The sequence below is a fragment of the Nannospalax galili genome, unplaced genomic scaffold (genome assembly GCF_000622305.1).
Source record: "Nannospalax galili isolate Female #2095 unplaced genomic scaffold, S.galili_v1.0 scaffold329, whole genome shotgun sequence".
Taxonomy (NCBI): domain Eukaryota; kingdom Metazoa; phylum Chordata; class Mammalia; order Rodentia; family Spalacidae; genus Nannospalax; species Nannospalax galili.
This window is the reverse complement of record NW_008360321.1, coordinates 379,376-387,117: the sequence shown is the minus strand read 5'-3', so window position 1 is coordinate 387,117 and position 7,742 is coordinate 379,376. Positions and strand designations below refer to the sequence as shown.

Here is a 7,742-nt window from a genome sequence, read left to right as displayed (position 1 = left end):
CATTCATTCATTCATTCATTCATTCATTCATTCATTCATTCACTGATTTAGTTCTGTGTACTCAGCTCCATGGAAGAAGAGATCACAGCTTTCAAGGGCTCTTGAGCTAGACTTGCCCAACATTTTTGTTGCCTGTACCTGGACAGCAGACCTGAAAGTTTAAATCTGAACTTCAAAAACAAAGACCTCCAGCTGCTAATTTCACACCTCCCTTACTGCAGAACAGGGAACAAGCTCTCACACACCTACAATGCTGGTTTGTTTTTTATGAAAGTTGTCTTTAAATGTTTGGTTGTGCTGTAAAAAAGACTGTGGTCACCACCTGGTTATTATTAGTCAAATCAGGACTGAGACGGTTTACAGCAGCGGGGGGATGGCAAAAATATGGGGGTCTGAAGCTTAAACTCAGGAACTGATGGCCTGGGTTCAAACACTGACTCTATTAGCTATGTAACCACAAGGAAGTCATTACACTCTTGACCTTGTCTATAAAATCATGCATATGTGTAGTTCCTCAGCTGGATGCTATAGACTGTGGTGGCACTGGTCCCTCCATCAGCAGTGTTTACAATTCCACAGGTGTTAAGCTGACACTGAACCACTCCACGCTACTCTGAAACATGAACTGAGTCCACATGAAAAAAGCCACCTCCCCAGAGGCCTCTGAAGAAGCTTTATCATTCAGGGGTTCCTGGTTCTCCTCCAAACATGGAGGACAGAAAGATGCATGCAGGGAGCAGAGGAAACATACCAGAAAATAGTCAAACAGTGTGGACGTGTGTGAAGGATGTATTATAGACCCCATGTTACCCCAATTCTGGACATGTCAGGAATAGCTGTTAGCCTACTCTACTGAATCAACCCTCTCCTTTAAAGAGAAGGGTCTCCCTGGTCAACAAGACCTGTTACCCTCTAGGGGGGCCGTTTACTTCTTAAACAGGTTCCATCAAATGAGATCAGCATGAGAAGGAGCTCTAGAAAACAAAACACTATCTAAACACATAGGTCTTCCTATTCTCATTATCCCCCACCCCAACACACACATACCACACAGACACCAAACCTGATTACTTTGGTCCTTAAGACCTTGTTAGGCATTTCTATCTTCCTTCCAGTCGCCTCCCTCCCAGTGCTATCCTTGGAATAGATGTGCTTGGCTTCAGCCTTTAGAACCCTCTGTGTAGCGCTTCCTTTCCCCACAATCTTTCAGTATGTGTCCCTCTCATCCTTTATGACGCCCCTCAGCTGTGATCGTTCTGCAGGGTCTTTGCTGCTCTTGGAGAAGGTCCCTGCTTTGCAGGAAGTGGTCTGTACTACAGACTGCTGTGCTACGATTTCGACACTGCTAGCTGGCTGCCACCTGGAAGGCAGGGATCCTGCCGTCTCATTTTCCTTTGCATGCTCTCTCAAATAATTATCCCAGACACAGGGGGTGCTCGGGTACCGCTCACTAAATAAAGTGAAAAATGAAACGCAGAGCTGTTTCCCTTAACCACATGTCCCCACTCTCCAGTAAGAGCTGCCCAATACCTTCACTCTGGCAGCCCGCTGTCACCAGCAGACTTGAGACCCATCCAGTTGCTAAACACTGAGTCTAGTTCCGCCACAAATGCCCAGTGACTCCTGTAGACTCAGTGGCTCTCCCTTTCTGCACAGGACTGTGGATCCTGTGCAGACCGACTTGGCTACCTGTTGCCTACTAACTGTTGCCTACTAACTGCTGCCTGCTATCTAACTGCTGCCTACCTAACTGTGACCCTGACTTGACTACCTAACTGTTGCCTACTTTCATGTTGGACTTTTGTCTTCAAAAACTCAAGTCCCTGGAAGGGAAAATCAGAGAAGCTGGAAGAAATAAAGGAAAAAGAGAAGAGAAAGGCACGCAGAAGATATTTACCAAACACTCTACCATCCCTCGCACAGAACTCTCCCTTGCTTCCATTCAGAAAATGAACTGTCATTTAAGACTGTGGAACACAGGGGCTCCTGTGGAATTTTGGCTATCTGGTACTTGTTATCCCCATTCTAAAAGCACCGAAGTTGACTGAGGGAAATGCTTCTCCCCAGCTGTGTGTGGGGTCACTTTGGGTGCTGTTTTCCTCCTAGGAGAATGAAGGGAAAGACTCTGTCCCCAGGACAGGGTACCTCAGTGGAACTGAGGGTGTGTTGGTCAATGCCACAAGCCCACAGAGTCTGCTGTGGTTTCTGTCATCCTATCTCTGGAGCAGTTGTGGGTCTTCAGCTGTGTGAGCCCCCTCAAGGCCTCTTGAAGTTGGCCAGAGTCCATTGCTAAGAAACACTGTAATACAGTGTAGAACACCTCTGTATTCAACCCTGGCTGCAACAGAATCCCTGAAAGAGCTCGTAAAATTTCTATAACCAGGCCATACCCCAGGCAACTAAACCAGACCTTGACAGTTGAGCTGGATCATCAACATTTTGTCCTGGTCCCCAGAGAATTCTAACATGCAGCCAAGACCCAGAGCCATTACACTTAAAAACAAAACAAAACAAACAAACCCAGGAAGTAGGTATTTGGTATGTGAGCTCCACACATACATTTTTGCTCTAGCCCTACATATATAGTCAATTCTCATTATTCACAACAGTTCTATGAAATCATTGTACACACTCAATTAGTGAATACTGAAAACAACACTCAGGAGAAATACAGGGTTAGGTTCCTACAAACCACCGGTCACGTTTCACCAAGAGATCAATATATAACCTTGTTTTATATGTGGTTGTAAAAGAAAGCTTAGCTAATACATATTGTTGGTTCATTAACATTGAACCCACGGTCGGTCAACAGCTCATGACCGAATGAAGCAATCAAAGGCACGTATTCTCTCCCTAAGGCACGTGACAGTCTCCTGCGCTTAGGAGCTCTTTAGGAGAGTTCTTTAGTAAGACACTTGGGGGTCATCATAAACAATGAAACCCTAACAAGCATCACAGAAATGCAAAACTATGACACTACAGAAACTGCAAAATGGACAGCTTGTTTACCTTGGGACTGCAGGAGCATGAAGACAAGCACAGCCTTATTTCACCCACACTGGGAATGTGCATGCTGTGTTAGCCGACTCAAAGTTTTTGCACCTGTATGCAAATGGTGGCAACCACAAGAGCCAGGTATTAATTTGAGGTTACAAATCAATTTTAGTAAGAAATTCCCAAAAAGGAAATCTACAAATAGTAATGAATGAATGAATTAGGGTGAACCTGAATGTCAGCTCAATTAGGGCCAAGATATGTGTGTGTGTGTGTGTGTGTGTGTGTGTGTGTGTGTGTGTGTGTGCACGTGCGTATGCGTGCAGGTACACGTGTGGAAGGCAGAGGACTTATCTGCAGTTGATTCCTTCCTCCTTGTTTTCGAGGCAGAGTCTCTCTTGTTTCTGCTGCTTATGTGAACTTCTGATTCTCCCTTCTCCCCTCCCACCTTCCCATAAGAATGCTAAAATTACAGATGTGAGTCACCAAATCCAGTGTTTACACCATGGATTCTAGGGACCAAACTCTGGTCGTAAGGCTTCTGCAGCAAGCATCTTAACCTGCTCAGCCACTTCACCATCCCTCGAGATTGGTTGGGGTTTTTTTTTGTTGTTTTGTTTTTAACAGCTTTATTAAAGCAGAATTTAACATCATAAAATAGAAGGTCTAGAAAAATGAGGGACTTACTTGTCTTGATAATCCTTAATGCACAGTCTCAAATGGTATCAAGGTGACTCCTTAATAAACTCTCGTTACATGACATGGTGATCAAGCAGAAGAACTCTCTGACTTGTAGCCTGTCACCTACCTACATTTATAATTCTGTACAACCATTTCTATCAGTGTCCATCCATGTGCTATCCATGTAGTAGGTGTCTCATAAACATCCACTTGATGAACTCATACTGCAAGCAGCTGTAATATTTGGTAACCACAGATGAATGTTTAACACATGTTTTTTTGAACACAAGTCTAAGAGAACAGAATGTGGGATCCTGAATTAAGACAAAAATCCTAGATTCCAGTATTTTTCCATCTCCCTTGGCTATGGCAGCAGAAACCAATTCTAAACCATGCTTGTTCCCGTGTTACCATATCAGATGCCAGCTTCCCTAATTCATAGGGAAAGAACCTAAAACTGGGGTACAGAGAGGTGAAATGGCCTTATGATTCCTCATGAACTCATGAGTAAAAAAAGCAACCATCAATTTGTTTTACAAGTTTGTCCCCAAAACAACATTAGCGGGTACACATCACAGCACATAACAGAACGGTAACAAAAACCAGAAAAAGACCGAAATCATCTATTAAAAGCAAAGATAAAGAACCAGGAACGAGGCTGATCTACAAAAAGCCATTCCAAGAAGTTCTGCTCATCCTCTGAAGTTGGCCAGAAATTAGATTCTAAGCTTTTTCACAGTCATCTGAAAGAGGAAAATGTGATCAGCTCCTAAATTCCCCACATCTGTTAAAGGAGGGAGAAGGAGTGGGAAGGGGAGGAAAGAAGGAAAAAAAGGAAGGGAAGGAAAGGAGGGGGGAAAGGAAGCAGTCACAGCACTAGTCAAAAAGGGAAAGCCTTATGAAAACCACTTTGTGGGCTTTCAAAGGTCCTCTGGCACCCCAAATCATCACCACATTATTCCCTCCTGATCTGAGGTCAGGGACCAAACAACTAACAAGCCCCTCTGTGCAATGCTGGTTGGGTTCACGTAGCAGAGAGGCTGAGAAACTGGGGCCTATTAAAAATGTTATTCCAATTATTTCTCATCCCTCTACGGCTGTTTATAGGAAACAATACTGAGTTTAATAGCATGTTAAATGCCAAGCTCAGTGGGTGAAAGGTTAAAAGTGACAACCTGCTAATACATTAATGCAAAGGGAAGGCACTAAATACCTAAATTACATAGGAGACACACACACACACACACACACACACACACACACACACACACACACACACACACGGGGTGGGGGGCGGCTCTCATACAAAGAGAAAGAGGAAGAGGGAAGTACGGAGGGCACTTCATTACCATTTTAACTGGAACAGGGTGTGAAACAAGAAGGTGGAGATGTTGGGCATGCTTACATAGCCATAACCCAAAATCTTTCCACATGCCATGTTCTATTAGGGCACACAGACCTGAGATTTTGGTTGTAATGAGATTAAAAATGCCAGAGAAATTGCTTCTTGCAGTAAATCCAGACTGGATGCGAATTCCAGTGCTGGGTCTGCTGTAGGCCAGCTGGGTGCCCTTGAGGCAAGGTACATCACCTCTATGGATCCATCTCCCCAGCACCAACAATAATAACAACTAATGTCACCAGGTGCTTACTGGGTACCAGACATGGTTCTAAGGCCTTCATGGATGAGACATATAGTTCCTTCGAATGACCCTTTAATGTAGGGACTAACAACATTGCAGATAAGCATGTTTGGAGTGATCAGGCAGGGGGAGATGGCCGAAAGGAATATCCTTTGCAATCCTCCCTGCTCAGCTCCATGAGCTCACCATTCCCCATCCTATCTGGTCTTCAAGCCTGCATCACATCCTTACTGAAAGGTCTGTCTGCAAGTTTAAAATGCAGTGCCATATCTCCACCTCTGAAGATGAAATCTGGGTGCCATCCTTGTCTCATAGGAAGGAAAATAAAGCCCTTGAACAGTCCCAGGCTCTAGAACACTTGGGTTTCCAAATTCCCAGTCCCTTTCACTGCAACTTGACAGTGGGAACCGAAGACGGAAGTTAAAAACTGGGATGAAGGCAACCGCATTGCTCCCGGAAGTCCAGCCGGCTGAGTTGCTCTTAGCAGACACAGCTCAACACTGGCTCTTATAAGGCGCTATGTGGGTTCACCAAGCAAGGCTGAGGGGCTCACTGTCACAGACATGCTATGAACCATTTCTGTCCTGCCTAAGGGATAGAAACACAGAATCGTATGGGTTCTGCAGCTAAAAGACTATAGACATTCATTCAAAGTACCAGAGTAATGCCACAGAACCATCCTGCCAAGGCTGGGAAACTTCCCACCTCCCCCAGCCCAGCCTCGCTCTCAGGAAGTCAAATGATCCATGCAGGCTCTCCTGAAATTGATTTTGCATCTTTCTGCTAAGGTGGTGAATAGGAAAATTTCAGTCAGACAGGAAAACATTGGAAAGTTACACCCAACTCCCGAGGAAGAGACATTTTTTTTTTTCTTTTTTAAATAAAAGAGTCCTTTAGCCTTCTTTTCCTGGAGTGTGACTGCCCTGAGCTTCTGGCTTCATGAAAGGCTGGTGAGTCCTCTATCACCCTACATGCACAACAGACATGGCAGGACATGGTGTCCACAGGCCTGCAACGCTCCACAGCTCAGCAGAAGGCAAACCACTGGGACAATGATGCTTTTCACTCCTGCTTTCTGGAAACCTCCGATCTGGATAACCAGAGGCTGGCAGGGAGGGCAGGGTGCCAGGATGCAGGAGGCACAGTTCTGACAGTCCCTTAAATGTGTGGCTGTCACAACATCTTGTGATTCTGGTTTCCAGGCCTGAAAAACTACTTTGATAGGAGAATGAGGCAAAGCTAGACAGACATACCTCATGGGTCCTCTACAGCTTGTGATCAGGGTGCTCAGGAGACTCCCTATTACCAGTCATTACCAGTGGCAGCTGGAGACTAGAATTTGGCAGTGTAGGTGTACGAGAAAGCTTGCCATGTAATGGCCAGGATGAACTTAGATCACTTGTTTTACTGTATTCAACAGGCCAGAAATCTAAGTTATATGAGGATAAAAAGGGATTTAGAAAGGAGCACAAGCAGAAGGGTTTAGCTGCTTTTAGGGACTTGTTATGTAGCCCAGGCTGGCTCAGCACCTTCGACTTACCATCCTCCTGCTGGAGTGCTAGCATTGCAGGAGTCTGCCATCACACCTGGCTTATGAAGAGTTTTTAATGGCTTTAAAGTTGGGCTTTGAAAGGCGATAGTGAAGAAGCCCAAACTCACTGCTCTATACTTCCACAATATGTTCTCCCTCATATGTGGATCCTAGAACCAAACCCTGATAAGTGAGTATGTATCCAGACATAACTACAGGAACAGGATAATGGAAAGGAAACAGGGAGGTAAAGAAAAAGAAAGAACCTGAAAGAGAAGAAGAGTAGGAAACAGGCCTTAATGAGGGAGATATGGATAAAAATTGGGTTAGTTTAAGGGAGGGCAGAGGGAAGGGTATACGAGGAACCTAGGGGATAAAGGGAAAGAAGGAGCTCAAGAGAGGTAGGACCATAGGAGAAGGGTATTAGTAAGGGACAAAGGGGGGAAAAGGGGGCACCTTATGTGGGAAAACCATGATGGAGGGGTGAGACAATGTGAGATAAACAATGCCTAGCTAGTTTTGAAAACCAGAGGGAACCATATTACTCCTAGAACCTACTGATAAATTATACATAGCAGATCATGTCTGGTAATACATGTCTAGGTAAGGTTTATCTAAGAACAATTGGTCTTTGCCCAAGATTTATCTACATAACATACAGTAATTAAAAGCACCAGACTGGTGGAACTAACCTTCTTGGATGTTTAACAGACATACTTTGAGGCCTACAATAATTTGCTTAGAGGGACATAAAAGACAGTTTTTGCTCCTTGCCCTCCTAGGTCGACTAGTTCCAGGGGACTATGAGCATCTCTCAAAATGTCCTGTAATTGTGGTGGGTCACCTGTCCTCTTGATCAAGGAGGCTGAGGAGACCCCACCAGATGGACTTGA

General features: G+C 44.7%; 1 protein-coding gene across 2 annotated transcripts in view; it reads right to left on the bottom strand.

Moving 5' to 3' along the window:
* Window positions 1–7,742, bottom strand: part of Tram2 (translocation associated membrane protein 2) — an 85,462-nt gene that overhangs the window by 40,046 nt on the left and 37,674 nt on the right. The gene's annotated exons all lie outside the window — the stretch shown is intronic.